Genomic DNA, 20,349 nt, shown 5'->3' on the forward strand with positions numbered 1-20,349 from the left:
ATGGTAGCAAACATTTTATTTGCCTTCTGTATTTGTTACTGTGCATTTCAGATTATGTTTTTTTCTAACTTTTTATTCAACCAAACTTTAACGAGCACTATCCTTACCTGGGCTTCCCCAGTGGCACAGTGGCAAGGAATCTACCTGCAAGTCTGGAGCCGCAGGAAACATGGGTTTGATCCCTGGGTCAGGAGGATCCCCTGGAGGAAGGCATGGCAACCACTCCAGTATTCTTGCCTGGAGAATCCCATGGACAGAGGAGCCTGGTGGGCTACAGTCCATGGGGTCAAAAATAGTTGGACATGACTGAAGTGACTTAGCACACACACACTCATCCTTACTCAAGGTACTTTTTACACATCTTTCATACATTACTGACATATATATATAGTTCAGGGATTTGGTGGTGAGAGAGTTTAAGGAGGATATGCTGGGGTATTTGATAATAGGGTTTGCTTGGAGTGAGGGATTAATTAGAACAAAATAGGACCTATGCGAACTCTCATTACATCTTACAATTATATAACATCTTGGCTGTGTTCCTAGATTAGCTGCATTCAAGCATCCAGCAATACTCTTGCTTCACTTGCCACTTGATTTAAATGTGACCGTAATTGATGCTTATAAACCAATAATATGGCTAGAGACCCGTCTCTTATAACCAGCTAGAAAAAATTCCTGAGCCTTATCTCTTCATCTATAAAATAGAAAGACAATCTGCCTTACTGAAGGAGGGAAGATTTAAATGCAATGAACTATGTAAGATCATGAAACAATGCCTGACATAAAATAGGCCCAGGAGTCTCAGTGCAGGAGACCCGGGTTCCATCCCTGAGTTGGGAAGATTCCCTGGAGTAGGAAATGGCAACCCACTCCAGTATTCCTGCCTGGAGAATTCCATGGACAGAGGAGCCTGATGGGCTACAGTCCATGGGGTCACAAAGAGTTGAACACGACTGAGCGATTGAGCATGCGTGCACACAGACCATAAAGGTTTAGCGACTTCTAGAAAATGCCCATTGACGGAGTCTCCTAATTAAAGAAGTTAACCATCAAAGGGATTGAAACATGTAGGTACAAATCCTTTTATTGTATAGTATTATAAGATTATTTGTTTGTTTTAGTGAAGAGCAAAGAATAAAGAATGTAGTAATTGGTACAGTTTAGTTTCTTCACCCCCAACCCTCCCCTCCCTGCTAAGTTGCTGCTAAGTCGCTTCAGTCATGTCCGATTCTGTGCGACCCCATAGACGGCAGCCCACCAGGCTCCCCCGTCCCTGGGATTCTTCAGGCAAGAACACTGGAGTGGGTTGCCTTTGGTATAGTTTAGTTTCTTCATTCCCAGCCCTCCCCTCCCTATCCCACCATCAATTTACCAAGAACCCCAGGGACCAGACAATTCCATTCTGGTGGGTCCTTGCCAACAATGGAGTAGAGGTTGGAGCCATGTGGACATGAGCCAAGGAATTCTAGCAGCTTCTAAAAGTTGGAAGAGGCAAGAAATGGATTCTCTTCCAAAATGAACCAATCCTGCAGACACATCAGTTTTAGTCCCACTGATTTTAGCCCTGTGAGACTTAATTCAGCCCTCTGACTTCCAGAAGTATAAAAGAATAGATTTGTGTTAAGCCACTCACCACAGCCATAGGGAACTAATAAAAGTGATTTTCCTAGTTACATGAATATAGTGAGGGGGCACCTAGGAGGATAGATTCCTTTTGACACTCACTCCTTACTGTTGCTGCTTAAAAACCCATACGAGAAATGTGCATGAAGAACCTTGGAGCCTTAGAGAGATTGGGACCAGGACAGAAATCTGGAGTTAGAGTGACCTGTCAGGATAGACTAGGGTGGTTCTGACCAAGACATGGTAACAGAGAAGAGCAATGACTCATCCCTGAACAACCAAAAAAGAAAAAAATGTTTCATGTAGTCCAATTAGAATACCCATTCTGTTTAACAACCCTAACTGACAAGTGAGAAGCAACATATTTAGTCATCTGGTATGAGTCGTTTATCTATTAGCAACTCTATGGGAAAATACACAGACTATTAGGTTGAACTATATGAAATTGACAATTTTTCCAGGTATTTTACCTATAAAAATGGTAATGTCATATGGTACAACATAAAGTCTGTAAATGGTTGCATTTCGAGCCCCAGCCACACTCATCTAGAGCTCGACATGGAACACCTGGTAATTCTCCAAAACACCCTTCTCGCCTTACACCACCCTAACCTGACCCTCGGTAAGATTTTGGTGTGTTGGCTATCTTCTATTTGCTTGTCCAGACCCATCCTCCACCATTCTCACCAGCACCCTGCTCTGTAGTCTTGGAAGGCTGACCTACGTGGACTGCCCTGGCCACTTGGCTTCAGGTGGGTTAGATAAGCAGAAGATCGAAGGGCATGGGACAATGAGATGAGAGTGTGTATTCACCCTCCTTCTCCTCCACTGGGTCATCTTTGGCTATCTGCATCTCTCCCTAAATGCTACCAACTTTTGTCAGATACCCTGTACAAACAGCTCCCTTGATGTCTGGTAACTTCTCCCTTTCCTTCAGTCCAGGGAAAGGTAATGGCTCTCTACTGTTACTAGTTTGGAAGTTCTATACAATCCTTATTTTTGTTTTCTTTAAACACTCCCACACTTTTACAAATAATCCTGACAAGACCTCACAGTATAACACAGTGGCAAAGAGTGCATACCCTCTAGCTGCACTGTGTGGCTTCAGTCACTAGCTCTGCCACTTACTGTGAGCCCTTTGCCCATTAATATAATCTCTGCATGCCCCAGTGTCTTCATCTGTAAAATGGCGATGATAGCAGCTCACGGCTGATAGGGTTATTAGGAGGATTGAGTGAATTATTATTTGTATATTATTCCAGAGTGCCTGGAATATAGAAAGTGTGACATAAAACTGTTAAATAAAATAACACAGTACCAGAAAATGACCAATTTCCACAGAAAGCAAAAGAATGAGTAAGACTCAATGAATCCAGAAAACCTTAAGGATAGTCTTAAACACCTAGTCTCTTCTAAAGTATTCTAAAACATTTCATTAAGGGTAACATGCTAATTACCTGATATAAGTATGTACATGTGCTGTTTTGTTAATTTGTGGCTTTCTAAAGCATAATTTTGAACCTCCTTACATAGACTGTAGCTTTCTCCTCTGCTCTTTAATAAATCTTGAGATGTGTATATATATATATCAAGTCTGGTTTATAAGCCAAGATCCTGACAAGAAACAGATAACACTCTCAAACTAGGTGATTCAGGAGAATTTAGTTAGGGGACTTTACTTTGAAAGGTGGACAAGATTTTCAAAAGCCCATAACAAAAGATAGTACAGTGCATGATGGCGGGGAGTCATTCCCTCCTGCAGGCTGTAAAGCGAGAGTGGTTCTATGGAGAGGCTGTCTTGAAGAGTCTTTGGCAGAGGGACAGAGTCTATCAGGGCTCACCCAGCTAGGAGGTTACCAGGTGTTTGGTTGTTTATTGCTGTGAAACGATAATCACATACTGTGCTCACAGTTTTGTGGGTCACTAGTTCTGGCAGGGCACAGCAGGGATGTAAGATTATTCTTGCTTCACAAAATCCTGGAGCCTCGGCTGGGGTGATTGGAGCAGCTGGAGCTGTCTGAGCCAGCACAACAGGGGTCATATATATCTGGGGCCTCAGTAAAGCCGTTGGCTGGCTCCTTTGGTTCTTCTTCACGAGATATCTGCTGGGACTGCCATGTCCTCCAAGACCTTGTCCTCACTCACATATCTGCCTCAGAGGGCTGGAACGGCTAGCGGGTGGCCAGCATCACTCTCTCCATGCTCTCTCCCTGTGGGTCCTTCCAGCAGGGAAGTCTCAGTGTAATTGACCTCTTACTTACAAGACAGCTCAGAACTCCAAGAGTGAGTTCTCCAAGAGACTGAAGCAGCGGGGTCTGTAAGTCTGCTTGTGATGATCTAGCCTCAGAAGCCTCAAAATGTCACTTCTACTGCATTCAGTTGTTCAAGCAAGTTACTTAGGCCAGTCCTGATTACAGGGGAGATAGGAATTAGACTTCACCCTTCAACAGCAAAAAGAAAAAAAAAAAAAAAATGGCATCATGTTTAGTTTACCATAGCAGGTTTCTTAAAGATTCTGAGCTCATTTTCCTCCTGGCCTGCCATCTCTTGCTGATCCTCCCTATTAACCAAGACAACCAAAGGCCAGAGGGCAAAGGAACTTGTTATTTTTAATCCTGCTAAAATTTAATAAAATGAGAAACTTTACAAATCTATATTATTATACTTTTATAATCACATATTATATATTATATTGGTTAATATGTTTTTATATTCATATTTTTAAATTGAACAATAGTTGATTTACAATGTATTCATTTCAGGTGTACAGTAAAAAGTGATTCAGTTCATATATATACACATATATATTCTTTTTCAGAGTCTTTTGCCTTATAGGTGATTACAAAATATTGAATATAGTTCCCTGTGCCATACAGTAGGACCTTGTTGGTTATTTATGTTATATACAGCAGTGTATCTGTACTAATCCCAAACTCTTAATTTATCTCTCCCTCCCCATTTCCCCTTTGGAAACTATGAATTTGTTTTCTATGTCTGTCAGTCTCTCTTTTGTAAATAAGTTCAGTTTTATCACTTTTTTAGACTCCAGATATATATGACATCATATGATATTTGTCTTTCTCTGTCTGACTGACTTCACTTAGTATGAAAATCTCTAGGTCCATCCATGTTGCTGCCAATTTCATTCTTTTTATGGCTGAGTAGTATTCCATTGTATAAGTATACCACATCTTCTTTATCCATTCCAATGTCAATGGATATTTGGGTTGCTTCCATGTATTGGCTATTGTAAGGAGTGCTGCAGTGAACATTGGAGTGTATGCATCTTTTTGAATTATAGTTTTCTCTGGATTTATGTCCAGGAGTGGAATTGCAGGATCATATGATCAGCCCTGGGATTTCTTTGGAAGGAATGATGCTCAAGCTGAAACTCCAGTACTTTGGCCACCTCGTGCAAAGAGTTGACTCATTGGAAAAGGCTCTGCTGCTGGAAGGGATTGGGGGCAGGAGGAGAAGGGGACAACAGAGGATGAGATGGCTGGATGGCATCACTGACTCGATGGACGTGAGTCTGAGTGAACTCCGGGAGTTGGTGATGGACAGGGAGGCCTGGCGTGCTGCGATTCATGGGGTTGTGAAGAGTCGGACACGACTGAGCGACTGAACTGAACTGAATTGATGGTAACTTTATTTTTAGTTTTTTCAGGAAATTCCATACTGTCCTTCATACTGGCTGCACCAATTTACATTCCTACCAACAGTGTAGGAGGGTTCCTTTTTCTCCACACTGTCTCCAGTATTTATTATTTGTAGACTTTTTGATGACGGTCATTCTGACCAGTGTGAGGTAATATACCTCATTGTAGGTCTGATTTGCGTTTCTCTAACAATTAGCAATGTTGAGCATATTTTCATGTGCCTGTTGCCCATCTGTATGTCTTATTTGGAGAAATGTCTATATAGATCTTCTGCCCATTTTTTATTGTGTTGTCCTTTTTTTTATATATTGAGCCATTTATATATGTTTGATATTAATCCTTTATTGATTATATTGTTTGCAAATATTTTCTCCCATTCTTTAGGTTATCTTTTCATTTTGTTCATGGTTTCATTTACTGTGCAAAAGCTTTTAAGTTAAATTAGGTCCCATTTGTTTATTTTTGTTTTTATTTCCATTCCTCTAGGAGATGGTTCCAAAAAGGTATTGTTGAAATTTATGTCAGTGTCCTGCCTGAGTTTTCCGGAGTTTTATAGTATCCGGTCTTATATTTAGATCTTTGATCCACTTTGAATTTAACTTTGTACATGGTGTTAGAGAATGTTCTGATTTCGTTCTTTGACACGTAGCTGTCCAGTTTTCCCAGCATCACTTATTGAAGAGCTGTCTTTTCTCCACCGTATATATTCTTGCCTCCAAAGGAACTTGTTTATACAGTCCTTATAAGCCAGCCCTCTGGGGAACAGAAGAGCCAGAGGAACAAACAGAAGATACCCAGTGCCTCTCCTAATCTTCAAATATTTATTTTAGGACTTCCAAACACTGTGCTATGGTTATACAGGAGAACATAGGAATCACCAAGAGGAGGGAACCATATAAGCCCTTCATTACCTACATCTGTATTTCCTATTGTTGTACCTTTCATTCTTAATCTGCATTCATACCCAACAGTGTTCTTTGGTTTGGGCTAGAATTTCATCACCTACACATCCTCAATTTCTGGTAGTCTATTTCCCACCTACAGGAAAAAATAGACTTACTTCCAGTTGGAATCCCACCATTGGGATATCTTGACAGATTATCCTTACACAGGGCCACTGGCCACATGTTAGTCTGTTGTGCTTGCATACTGAAACTCGGGGTACAGCGCACTTGCACCCCCAGGAGTCCAGCAACGTCAGGCACCATGTCCTCTGCCACCATGAAGCTCTGTTTAAAAAAATGATGGAGGGTAGGGAATGGTAGAGTATCAGGTGAAGGCCCTGGAAACCATACCCTACATCCTTTTCTTTTTGGTTTGTCTCCAGAATCAAATAGTTAATACCTTTTTCAGCAAAGGCTAGTAAAGTAGCATTTTCCTTCTATACCTTCCAGAATTTTTTGCTGTCCAGTAATTTTAAAACATCTCACAGTTTCATTTTAAACTGTTTCTTCACAGTTTTCCTGATTCTCCAAATCGGAGTCTTTTTACTCTAGAATTATCCACCTAATTCTAGTGACAGGTGACATAGGCACATTCATATCTTGACAGGATGTCTGACCTTTCTTGTCCTGGGATTAGGTGATTCTGAAGAATGGGTGGTAGGGATATTCTTATAAGTCATTCCTACATCAGGGCAGCTAGCAAAAACTCAACAATAAAAAGGAAAGGACAGAAAAAGAAAAACAAACATAATATCGATTATATGTAGAATCTAGAAAGATGATACAGAAGAACTTATTCGCAAAGCAGAAATAGAGACACAGATGTAGAGAACAAATGTATGGACACCAGGCTTGGGGGGTGAGAGGGTGGGATGAGCTGGGATCGCCATATCACACTACTATGTATAAAACAGATAAATAATGAATGAGGACCTACTGTATAGCACAGGGAACTCGACTCAGTACTCGGTGGTGACCTAGATGGGAAGGAAATCCCCAAAAGAGGGGATATATGTATACAAATAGCTGACTCACTCTGCCGTACAGCAGAGACTAACACAATATTGTAAAGCAGCTCTTTGTTGCTGTTGTTTAGTTGCTCAGTCATGTCCAACTCCTTGCGACCCTGCCGTGGGCTGCAGCACGCCAGACTTCCCTGTCCTTCACTATTTCCCAGAGTTGGCTCAACTAACTATACTCCAATACAAATTAATTGTTTAAAAAATGAACTGACTTTGAACCACATAAAGATATCCCCCTTAAACCAGACTAAATGTATTCCTAACTCAACTTCCTCTTAGCTGAATCCCCCAAATGCCTTCAGTCACTCCAGTGATCTTACTGAAGAGTCTGAGGAGGAAATGTTGGGTGGAAACAGTCATTCGCTCAATGTCAGCAGTTAAGTAGTTGCAACAATGTGACCACATTGCTAGGACTCACTCAGACTCAGAAGGTGTCCTGTAAGTGAACGATGCGGTATGCTTCCGTAACTTTGAGGTGAAACCACCTCTGCCCTTTCGGCAGATGAATTTTCCTCAGGAGGAGCCCAGTGCTCTTCTCTGCCTCTGTACCTAGATCAGGGACATCCTGACTCAGCTTGCCACAGTCTCCACCAACCCCCGCCACCCCTGGCTGCCTCCCAGGGCTAAATCTCAGGTGATTCAGATATACATTTTAGTTCATCTCTTTCAGAAGTTCCAAGTTCCTTATGCAAATTAATCTAACTCCATCCTAGGAATCTTTCTTTGCTCAAGGGGTCCCAGGTTCCCCCTTTAGGGGAAACCTTCCTATACCACTTGTACATAACTACAGGCAATACTCCATGCGATTTTTAGCAGATCTGATTCAAAGAAACTGTCTGCCCTCTTTCTCACAGGTTGGAAGTGCTCACTTAATTTTTAATTTTCCCCCTCAAAGGATACCTACAGGTACTGTCTGCCTCAAGAGGCACCCTGTTATTTTTTATCATCAACTACAACAAAAAAATACATGAACATATATCTATCAATCACATACTATATGACATTTTAGGTTATGATGTGGAACATACACAATTTACTGTTCTCAAGGATCTTGTAATCTGGTATTCAATACTTTACTTAAAATTAAAGACCCAGTATGTGCCAGATAGTATTGTGGGACCTGATGACCCAGTGGTGAACGAAGCAAACTCAACCTTATGAAGCTTACAGACATCAGGAATTAAAAAAAAAAAAAAAAAAAAAAGTAGTAAATATAGAATATAATGTCCAGAGTAGACAAACGCCTCAAGAAAGTCACAGCTCTGTTTGGCAGCTCTGATTGTGTGTCTTATTTGCTTACTCAGAAGACCCTTCTGAGATGATCCTTTAAGAAGATCCTTAAAGATCCACATTAAGTGAGAGGTTGAGGTAGATTCAATGCAACTATTTGGATTTTTCCAAGGCAGAGAGGGCAGGTGTGAGAGCAAACATTTGAAAGTTTTTATAAAATCTTAATAGCAATAAAAATTGTTAATGAGTCACAAGAACAGTAAATAAGACGTCAGAAACATTATTCATTCATTCATTCATTCTATAAATGATTACTGAGCCCTATTATGTTCCCTGGAGGAGGAAATGGCAACCCACTCCAGTGTTCTTCCAGGATAATCCCATGGACAGAGGAGCCTGGCTACAGTTCATGGGGTCGCAAAGAGTCAGACACAACTGAACAACTGAGCACATGATGTTCCTAGGGATACAAATATGAACACAGGGTCCTGGAGGGTGTAACTAAGATTGGTATGACTAAGACACAGTACCTGTAAATAAATTTCAAATAAAGGGTAAAAATACAGTGCAATGGCTGAGCAGGTGTTATGAGATTACTTATGAGGTATACATAAATAAACCTTGTGTGGGAAGTGGGGCCCTTAGAGGGCCTGAGAGTGTTGAGCTTCCTGGAGCACTAAATGTCTAAAATAAATCCAGAGGAAATAGTAGGAATTAGCCAGAAGCAAAAGAGAACAAATTTCAGCCTCATGCAAAATCCTAGGAACATGAGAATATGCTACATTTAAAGAAATGAGGCATTGAGTTTCTGCAGTAAACCAACTTCAGATCACAAATAGCTTTCTATGTCCTACTGAGAAGATTATCCTCTACCAGAGGATAATGGGGAGACACTGACATGTTTTAAGAGGGAAGTGACTCCATCAGGCTAACACTTCAGAAAGATCACTCTTCCTGTAGCATGGAGAAGGCATGGCTTCAAGGATTGAAGACAGGAAGTGGGTTGGAGAAAAAGATTTAAGAGTCATGATGAAAGATCAGTCTTGAGGACTCCATGACTGCTTGGAAAAAGAGAAAATTACAAATGAATTATTTACACAAAAAAGGTGACTTCAGAGAATGGATTTGGAGTCAGTTTTGAAGGATGTGCTGGATCTGAATTGATGGGTTGAGAGTTTAATAGAAAGGAGAGGTCTAGAAATCCCTTCATGGAGTTATTCTCTAGGTGAGAACTGTTTAACTGTGTGCTGGGCACTCTGACTACTATGGTGTATTTATTATATCACTTAATAGAACAAGTCTATGTGAACCATTGTTACTCTTGTTACAAATAAAGGAACTGAGGTGTTGGGCAGTCACATAGCTGACAAACAGGATAATCAGATCAGATCAGTTGCTCAGTTGTGTCCTACTCTTTGCGACCCCATGAATTGCAGCACGCCAGACCTCCCTGTCTGTCCATCACCAACTCCCGGAGTTCACGGAGACTCACATCCATTGAGTCAGTGATGCCATCCAGCCATCTCATCCTCTGTCGTCCCCTCCTCCTCTTGCCCCCAATCCCTCCCAGCATCAGAGTCTTTTCCAATGAGTCAACTCTTTGCATGAGGTGGCCAAAGTACTGGAGTTTCAGCTTGAGCATCATTCCTTCCAAAGAAATCCCAGGGCTGATCTCCTTCAGATGGCCTGGTTGGATCTCCTTGCAGTCCAAGGGACTCTCAAGAGTCTTCTCCAACACTTCTAATCTAGACTATAAAAATCAGTCTCATAACCTTGTAACCATTTTACAAAAAAAAAAAAAAAAAAAAACCTCATATTTCCCAACGGACCATAGGTGAAGTAACTTTGGGCTCTTTAAAATATACCCCCCCAAAAAAAAATCACTCTCAGCATGAAATCTACAAACCAAAATATTGTCACTACTGAAGAGATGCAAAAAGTCAAATGCAGACTCTGAAAGCAATTCAAAGAGAAATTTCCCAAAATGTTTCAAGCAATGGCAACACAGTTTATAAAAACATAAGGCTTTCCAAGGTAACTATGGCAAAGAGACAATAACTTACATTGATCAATTCTAGAGTTTTAAGACATTATAGAAATGTTTTTTCACGTTCTCAGACTAGTATTGCACAATACTTCCAATATATGCACCACCTCAGTGATTCCACTGACGGAGAAGAATGAAAACAAATGAACTGAAGGAATCAGGCAGGGCCTGTTCCATAGAGCAGTTCCTTCTTTCAACTGATTTATTGATTACTGTTCTTGGAAGTGCCATTATTTAAAGACAACGTTTTATGTAAGCATAGCTGGAATTTTATCCTGGAACTTCCAGACTAGAATGTTGTACATTACCTACTTTCAACATATTGTTCATTTCCCTATAAGAAGTGAATGGGAAAATTGAGTCACTGTGAAAAGAATGAACTTCTGGCTTCATCTCCATACAGCCTTTGTTTATTTAAAACATGTATTATTTTCAAGGCATGTAGCAAAATTGAATGAAGAATTTTGCATAAGTGTCCCTAATACTTTGGGTCTTTTTTGAGTTTTAGTTGATTTTATTAAATTATAAAATGTTGACTTTTGTTTTCAGAGTTGAGTCAAACAAGTTATCCAAAAGCTACTCTTAAGAGATGAAAATTATCTCTGGTCATGAGGTTCTTTTTTTTTTTTTTTTTTTCTGTGGCATTATAATTATATCACACTTTCCTTACGTATTTGGAAAAAGGCAGGCTTCATAATTGGAGAAGGAAATGGCAACCCACTCCAGTGTTCTTGCCTGGAGAATGCCAGGGACGGGGGAGCCTGGTGGGCTGCCGTCTATGGGGTCGCACAGAGTCGGACACGACTGAAGTGACTTAGCAGCAGCAGCAGCAGGTTTCATAATGATGTCTATGCAGTCATCTGAGATGTTTTAAATGAGACTGAGCATCACCTAAAAAAAATTTTAGTCTGTAACTTACAAAGAAAAGACAAATGATTCTCTAGGCTGGAATCAAGATCAACAAAACTATATCTCTTGATTTACATTTAAACATACACATTTTTGTTCCTTTAACCTTTAAAGAGTCTATTTTTAAATGACCTACTTTTAAACTGGTTTTTAGTTAAGTGTGTCACACCCAGATGCAGTTGACTTTTAAAAGTGTTTCACTCCTTGCTATTTCTTTCTAAACTAATTATTTTATTTTTAGCCATTCTGACTAGCACAAGATATTTTCTCTAGAGAATGAAATCTTTTCTTTAACAGGAAAGTGGATGAAAGGAGCATAGGTTTGTTCTGGGTATAGGTGTTTTAGGTTATTTCATGTTTCTGTGAATGGTGCCTATTATACTGATCAATTAAAACACCACCGTTCTTCTGTTTAATATCTTCTGCAGATGCAGGTGAAAGGGTAGTGAGAAGCCTCAGGAGTTCCTGAGGTTGATCTGCCCTGAGACAGGACTTCAAAGCGTTACCAACAGATGGTTGTCCACCTCATTTGTAAAAGTTGCTAGGGGGAAATTCCACAGTTGTTTTTCATCCTGAATCCATCTGTGCTGCATCCCTTTGTCAGGAACGTGTGTCTAGTATCTGTCCAGAATCTCTCCTGTTTGAATGTAAGTCCATTTCCTTTCATTGTGACCTTCCTTGATGGGAAGAACAGCTGCTCGCCATGCACTGTGTAATGTCTCTTCACACAGATCAGCCTTTATATATCAAATAGAATTCTTGGCTGCTTCAAGAGACTTAGGTAAAAAACCCTATGTTTGATTTGGAGGGAAAATGCTGTGTACTGATTGAAATCATTGCACTGCACCATAACACGGTCTTATTATTCATAGGTTGGTTCTGTCTTTGAAATTCATAATTATGGTTTGATTTAAATTTATGCAGTTAAAATATTAAGCTGATCCCTACCATGTGACACCTTGAAATATGTACTCCAATGCTCTCTGTAGAGAACTGCTAGATCACATGAGCCTAGTGCTGCTAAAAATAAAGGATGATCTTGTGACGAGTGATAAGACTTCCACAGACCACTAAAAGAAATAAACCTTTCCCAAAGATCAGTTGCTGACATATTTACATATATCCAATAAGCAAAAGTACTGCCATAGGCAGTATCAAAGTTGAGTGAAAATTTAAAGCTATTTAAAATTTTAAATCTTCCCAATTCTGGGTTGGGAAGATCCTCTGGAGAAGGAAATGGCAACACACTCCAGTACTCTTGCCTGGAAAATCCCAAGGACGGAGGAGCATGGTAGGCTACGGTCCATGGGGTCGCCAAGTGTCGGACATGACTGAGAGACTTCACTTCACTTCAAAATTCTAAAAGATGATGCTGTTAAGTGTGGCATTCAATATCTCAACAAATTTGAAGACTCAGCAGTGGCCACAGGACTGGAAAAAATAAGTTTTCATTCCAATCCCAATGGAACGCCTCTCCATTCCAAAAGAAGGGCAATGCCAAAGAATGTTCAAACTACCATATAATTACACTCATCTCACATGCTAGCAAGCTTATACTCAAAATCCTTCAAGCTAGGCTTCAGCAGTACATGAATCGAGAATCTCAAAATGTACAAGATGGATTTAGAAAAGGCCGAGGAACCAGAGATAAAATTCTCAACATTCATTGCATCATGGAGAAACCAAGGGAATTCCAGGAAAAACATGTATTTCTGCTTCATTGACTACACCAAAGCCTTTGACTGTGTGGATCACAGAAAACTGTGGAAAATTCCTAAAGAGATGGGAATACCAGACCACCTTACCTGCCTCCTGAGAAACTTGTATGCAGGTGAAGAAGCAACAGTTGGAACCAGACATGGACTGGTTCAAAATTAGGAAACGAGTATGACCAGACTGTATATTGTCACCCTGCTTATTTAACTTATATGCAGTTAAATAAGCATCATACAACTGCCAGGCTTGATGAATCACAAGCTGGAATCAAGATGGCTGGGAGAAGTATCAACAGCTTCAGATATGCAGATGATACCACCCTTATGACAGAAAGTGAAGAGGAACTAAAGAGCCTCTTGACAATGGTGAAAGAGGAGAGTGAAAAAGCTGCCTTAAAACTCAACATTCAAAAAACTAAGACCATGGAATCCAGTTCCATCACTTCATAAAAGGGGGAAACAAAAGGGGAAAAGTGGAAGCAATGACAGATTTTATTTTATTGGGCTCCAAAATCAATGTGGATAGTGACTGCAGCCGTGAAATTAAAAGACACTTGCTCCTTGGAAGGAAAGCTATGACAAACCTAGACAACATTTTACAAAGCAGAGACATCACTTTGCTGACAAAGGTCCGTATAGTCAAAACTGTTTTTTCCAGTAGTCATGCACAGATGTGAGAGTTGGACCATAAAGAAGGCTGAGTGCCAAAGAATTGATGCATTGGAATTGTGGTGCTGGAGAAGACTCTTGAGAGTCCTATGGACTGCAAGGAAATCAAACCAATCAAACCAAGGAAATCAATCCTAAAGGAAATCAGTCCTGAATCTTCAATGGAAGTACTGACGCTGAAGCTGAAGCTCCAATACTTTGGCAACCTGATGCAAAAAGCTGACTCCTTGGAAAAGACCCTGATGCTGGGAAAGACTGAAGGCAAAAGGAGAAGGGGGCAGCAGAGGATGAGATGATTAGATAGCATCACTGACGCAATGGACAGGAATTTGAACAAAGTCTGGGAGAGAGTGGAGGACAGAAGAGCCTGGTGTGCTGCGGTCCACAGTCACAAAGACTTAATGACTGAACAAAAACAACTGCCAAATACTCTTTAAAAAGCCCACATTTCTGTTTAAATTGACCCAACAAATAGCTACTGAACACATGTTATGTCCCAATCACTATACCTTATTCTACAATATTATTCTAGGTGGATTCTTGAGGTAGCCTCCATGATCCCTTCCTCCTCTATTTACACCCTGGTATGGTCAAGGGCAAAACCTTAATTTGTTTCTTTCTACTAAAAAAAAAAGTACAACCTAAAAGTTGAGAATTATATTTTATTCATTGGCCTTACTAAGGACTATAGCTAGGATGAAAAGTGAAAATGTTAGTCACTCAGTTGTCCCCAACTCTTTATGACCCCATGGACTGTAGTCCACCAGGCTCCTCTGTTCCTGGAATTCTCCAGGCAAGAATGCTGGAGTGGGTTGTCATTCCCTTCTCCAAGGGATCTTCCTGACCCAAGGATCGAACCTGTCTTCTGCTTTGCAGGCAGATTCTTTACCATCAGAGCCACTACAGAAGCCCGTAGCCTAGGACGCATCCTCTCAAATAGCTCTGAGGGACTATTCCAAGGAGATAAGGGAGGAGCCAGAGCATGAAAGAGTCTTTGCTGAAAAACAAAACAAAAACCATGTTGTCAAACATCAAAATATTACTGCTAATCATACACACACACAGCCATCTGAAATGAATGATTTTAGTGCTTTTCTGTGTATGGGAAGATGCTAGAGTCTGGGGTCATAGAAATTAGTCCTTTTAGATATGCATCTTAACTATCTAGACTAGTATCCTGTGTGTCTCCGTCCTATATTCCCCTCTGGGCACACGGTTGGGACAGCTGCAGTGGCTGAAGGCTTGATGGCAGGCAACATTCGCTGTTTACTGAAACGGCAGGCAACGTGTTCTTTTGCCCACACTTCCAACAAACAATATGGCAAAGGTATGCATGTGATGATGCGTCTGTGACAGTTTGGATGACATTATTAAAAAACTGCCCTTCTTGTTGGAGGCTGTCTCCCTTGCTGGTTCTGAGGAAACAAGTGGCCACGTTGGAAAGCTCCACGTGGCAAGGCACTGAAAGTGGCTTTGAGAACCAGAGAGGGGCCTTCAGCCAGTGACCTGTAAAAGTTTCAGCCAGCATCCAGCAAGAGAAAGAATTTCTCAGTTCTGTAATCCCAAGAAAGTTAATTCTGCCAACAGTCTGAGTAATCTTAGAAGAGGATCCTTCTCCAGTTGAGCCTCAGATGAGACTGTAGATCTGGCCAGCACCTTGATTCCCTTGTGAGACACCCCTGAGCAGAGTGCCCAGCTCAACCAACCTAGACTCCTAATTCACAGAAACAGAGATAATGAATGTGTGTTGCTTTAAGCCACTAATATTGTGGTAATATCATTCCATAGCAATGGATAACTACAGCTCAGTCTTTACCTTTCTTGACCTTAAAATCTTTGAAGCATGCAGGCGAGTTATTTTGCAGAATGTCCCTCAATCTAGGTATGTTTGTATGGAAATCAATCAATCTCATCCTCATGATTAGATTCACAATTTTGACAGTAATGACATAAATATAATGTTGTATCCTCCTCAGTATGTTCTATTAAATGTGTATACTATTGGTTTGTCCCAATAAAAGCAGAGACATTACTTTGCCAACAAAGGTCCGTCTAGTCAAGGCTATGGTTTTTCCTGTGGTCATGTACGGATGTGAGAGTTGGACTATGAAGAAGGCTGAGTGCCGAAGAATTGATGCTTTTGAACTGTGGTGTTGGAGAAGACTCTTGAGAGTCCCTTGGACTGCAAGGAGACCCAACCAAGCCATTCTGAAGGAGATCAGCCCTGGGATTTCTTTGGAAGGAATGATGCTCAAGCTGAAACTCCAGTACTTTGGCCACCTCATGCAAAGAGTTGACTCATTGGAAAAGACTCTGATGCTGGGAGGGATTGGGGACAGGAGGAGAAGGGGACGACAGAGGATGAGATGGCTGGATGGCATCACTGACTCGATGGACGTGAGTCTGGGTGAACTCCAGGAGTTGGTGAGGGACAGGGAGGCCTGGCGTGATGCGATTCATGGGGTCGCAAAGAGTCGGACACGACTGAGCGACTGATCTGATCTGATCTGATCTGAAGTGATAATGAATCACTTGGTTAGAGTCTCTTTGTTGTAAAGATACTATTTGCCCATGGTAACTAATAAGAAACCTGCCAGGTGATACTTCAAGCTATGTAAATATCCCACCCATCATCACACTCTCATCAGTTAATTCTAATGACCATTAGTGATTTTTCTGGGCTTCCCTAGTGGCTCAGACAGTAAAAGAATCCGTCTGCTATACAGAAAACCCAGGTTCAACGCCTAGGTCAAGAAGATCGCCTGGAGAAGGGAATGGCTACCCACTCCAGTATTCTTGCCTGGAGAATTCTATGGACAGAGGAGCCTGGTGGGCTATAGTCCATGGGGTCGCAAAGAGTCGGAGGTGGCTGAGTGACTAACAACTTATTTTCAATGATTTTGTAATTACATGATTCCTTTTATATTCATTTTGTTGACATTCTATTGTAAGGAACATTCCTTTCTCTTCTGTTTATTTGCTTATCTAGTTATTTATTTATATCAGTATGGAATCACAGTTTCTTATTTTAGTCAATGGTTTAAAATTTGTTACTATCAGTATATGTCAATATATATCAATACGTATTTTGATATTCTAATTGTTTCAGACTTGTATTAGACTTTGGAAGTCCTCTGTTCTGATATGCTGGCATTATGTTTAAGTCTTTCTTACATTCTGTCAAAACAATATTTTCCAGGTATATTTTGCGCTTTCCCTGTCACAGACCTGGAATCTTCTACAGAGACTCTTGGTTTCTTTTAAAGTGAAGAAACATATTTTTAAGCCAAAATCTAGGACTAAGTGTACTCTGACACATGAATATCATTGCTTCTAGTATTTCTCAGTGACAGTGGGATATATATTGAAATAAGTTTAACAAAATACATGTAAGACATGTACACTAAAAACTTCAAGACACTGCTGGGAGAAATTTTAAAAGATTGAAGTAAATGGATAAATACATACATTAATAGATATAGGACTCAGTGTTATTAAGATGTTGGTTATGAAGATGTCTACTGCTTAGCATCTCATAAGGGTGCAATCAGTTTATTGGCTGGAATTGTGGTTGTGGTCTCATTTGAGGCGTGACTGGGGAAATATCTGCTTTTGAGCTCACTTTAGTTCTTAATCTTACAGTTATAATACCAAAAAATTAATTTTCTTGGTGGCTGGAGCTCCTTGTAGGCTATCAGCTGCAGGCTGCCCACAGCTCTTAAAAGCTGCCTGCATTTCCTTGTCATGTGGGATTTCCCCACATCATGCACACACACACACACACACACACACACACACACACATTTAATTTTTAACCTCCAATTCCATTTCAACATCACAATGTACCTTCTAGGCTTCCCCTTCAACAATGAGGGACCTAGATCCTATTATATGTGCTAATATATTGACTCAATTTTCTCAAGCTTAGAATATATGTTTGCTGTAAGAAAAAAGAAGATACTATGTAGTATTTGAAAAAAAAAAAAAAAACAAGGCAGGAAAGATGTCATGACTTTCATAATCTGTGTTCTCTTTTGGAAAAGGAATTTGATCATCCACGGTTTTATTTGTTTTTTCTAGTTGTATGAACAAAACCTTTAGCAACAGAAATGAGTAAAAGTCATACAGAACCTTGTAAGCCATGTTAGAGATTTGAGTTTTTTCCTAGTACAATGAGAATATAACAGGTTGGAGGGCTTGTCTGTTAGGTCATTGCATTTTTTGTTGTTGTTGTTTTAAGTAGCATTTACCTCACCTTCCAAGTTATTTCCTCGTAATGTTTATTATTACTCATCCTTCAACTTATTCTAAAACAAGATTTGATATGCTTAGAGCAATCCATACCAATAAGTTAGAAAGAATGTATGTTAAAAAAAAAAAAATGGAGGAAACTGGGATAAAGAATAAAAGAAGCCAGAGAACAAGATGCCAGGGTGAGGCCAATTCAAAATATTCTTAACTTTAAGTACTTTAAAGTTACAAGAGGTACTGTTCTGAGTTTTCTAGAGACTAGAACAGTTTGAAATGCCTCATCCCATCCCTTCACAGTAACCCCCACCCAACATCTATACCACACAGAATTGAGACTCACTGATGGGAGAGTCCAGGGATTGTTTTTCTTGCACAATTTTTTTTAGACGCCTTCCTGGTTTCTGATAATTTAACCCTTTCAGGTTGGGAGAGAAAAGGGACATTTGGATAATGCCTGTTTATTTAATCATGGTAGCCAACCAAAGCAAGCATTTTAAGCCAAAAATTCACTCCATCCTTAGTTGGAAGTAGAATTTTAAAATATAATTGACCTCCTGAGAGGAGAAATGCATGACCTTCCACAGAGAAAAATTGAGCACTGAGGAGATGGTCTTTAGGTCATGAGCGCTATAATCACTATCATAGTAAGAAATTAGAAGATCATCCTCATTTTAAAATCTGATATAACTTATCATGTATTAGTTCATACTCCTTTGCTTGCTTTTTACTGGTTTGTGGCTACTGGCATACAGCAGTGAAGTTTCAAAGAAACGGAAATGACAAAAGGACAATCATTTAATGAAGGAAGTATAAACCATTGCACTGGGGGACTGGAAGACATTTCTTAAAGTTCTCATATTATCTGTTTAATTACGTGTTTCTATGTAGTGAGTAATGTCTTACATTCTTGCCAAGAATATTTGGAAAGGAGTTTGTTAAAAGTATGTCAGCTAAATCACTTTTGGTATATCACTGCTAATGGTGTCGTTCACACGTTGTGAAACACACAGCTCCAGTTTAATTCTGCCAAAAAAATTAGGTCATTGCAAAATACCATATTAAAACCGCAGGGAGATGGGGATGAGAATAAAGCAAGGGAAGACTCCCAATTCTTTTTTGTGAAGCATGATAGAAGTGAAGTGAAAGTCGCTCAGTCCTGTCTGACTCTTTGCAGCCCCGTAGACTATACAGCGGAGAAGGCAAAGGCAACCCGCTCCAGTACTCTTGCCTGGAAAAATCCCATGGGCGGAGGAGCCTGGTAGACTGCAGTCCATGGGGTCGCGAAGAGTGGGACACGACTGAGCGACTTCACGTTCACTTTTCACTTGCATGCATTGGAGAAGGAAATGGCGACCCACTCCAGCGTTCTTGCCTAGAGAATCCCAGGAACGGCGGAGCCGTCTCTGGGGTCGCACAGAGTCGGACACGACTGAAGCGACTTAGCAGCAGCAGCAGACTATACAGTCCAGGGAATTCTCCAGGCCAGAACACTGGAGTGGGTAGCCTCTCCCTTCTCCGGGGGAACACCCCAACCCAGGGATCGAACCCAGCCGCAGTTACAGGCAGTTTTTTTTTTTTTTTTACCAGCTGAGCCACAAGGGAAGCCCTATCAAAGCATGATGAGGATAACGACAAAACAGGGTAGGAATGCTGAGTCCTTTTAAACGGATACATTTTTCGTGGTATGTGTACTTTAACTCCAGTTCAATATAAATGAAGAATTAAAAACTGGGCTAACTGGCTGCTCTGCACGGTACCTGGGGACTGCCCCGTAGATCAAGTTAACCTACTTGTATGGAGATTTGTGATTTCATACACAAACCATGGTGATTATTGTATCTCAATTTACCTTTATCTTTTTCCAGTTAGGAAAGGGGGCTTAATGCAAATTAAGCCTTTCTTGTGAAGGCAGTTAATTTATACTTACTATGGTTATTAACGTTAATCACAGGAATGGCTCTGTTAGAAGTTACCCACCAGGACTGTTAAATCTATTTTGGTGACTCACGTCCCAGATCTCGTCACCCCAGATGTGGTCCCTTGGCTGGGGCGCCCTGAGCCGTTGCGCCGTCAGGGCTTCGTGGGAGGTGGGTCCCAGCTCCTCCCAGACCCACGCGCTGATCTGGCGGAAAGTGAGGCAGGACAGTCATTGTTCTCCCAGGCCCGGGGAAAAGAGCGCGGGCTACCAGCACCTCTCATTTTCGGGCGAAAATTTCCCCAGCTACAGCTCTCTGGGTTTGGGCTGGGTCTCCACAGCGTGACCTTTCCTTGCCTAGA

The 20,349-nt window shown here is 40.7% G+C and overlaps 1 long non-coding RNA gene across 1 annotated transcript; it reads right to left on the reverse strand.

Moving 5' to 3' along the window:
- Positions 1–3,272: 3,272 nt before the first annotated feature.
- On the reverse strand, positions 3,273–20,104 carry LOC112582652. Its single transcript, XR_006552390.2, has 2 exons — positions 20,000–20,104; positions 3,273–4,067 (listed from the first exon to the last, which is right to left on the reverse strand). It is a non-coding gene; the product is annotated as an uncharacterized LOC112582652 (long non-coding RNA).
- Positions 20,105–20,349: the final 245 nt, after the last annotated feature.

The sequence above is a fragment of the Bubalus bubalis genome, chromosome 7, assembly GCF_019923935.1.
Source record: "Bubalus bubalis isolate 160015118507 breed Murrah chromosome 7, NDDB_SH_1, whole genome shotgun sequence".
NCBI lineage: Eukaryota > Metazoa > Chordata > Mammalia > Artiodactyla > Bovidae > Bubalus > Bubalus bubalis.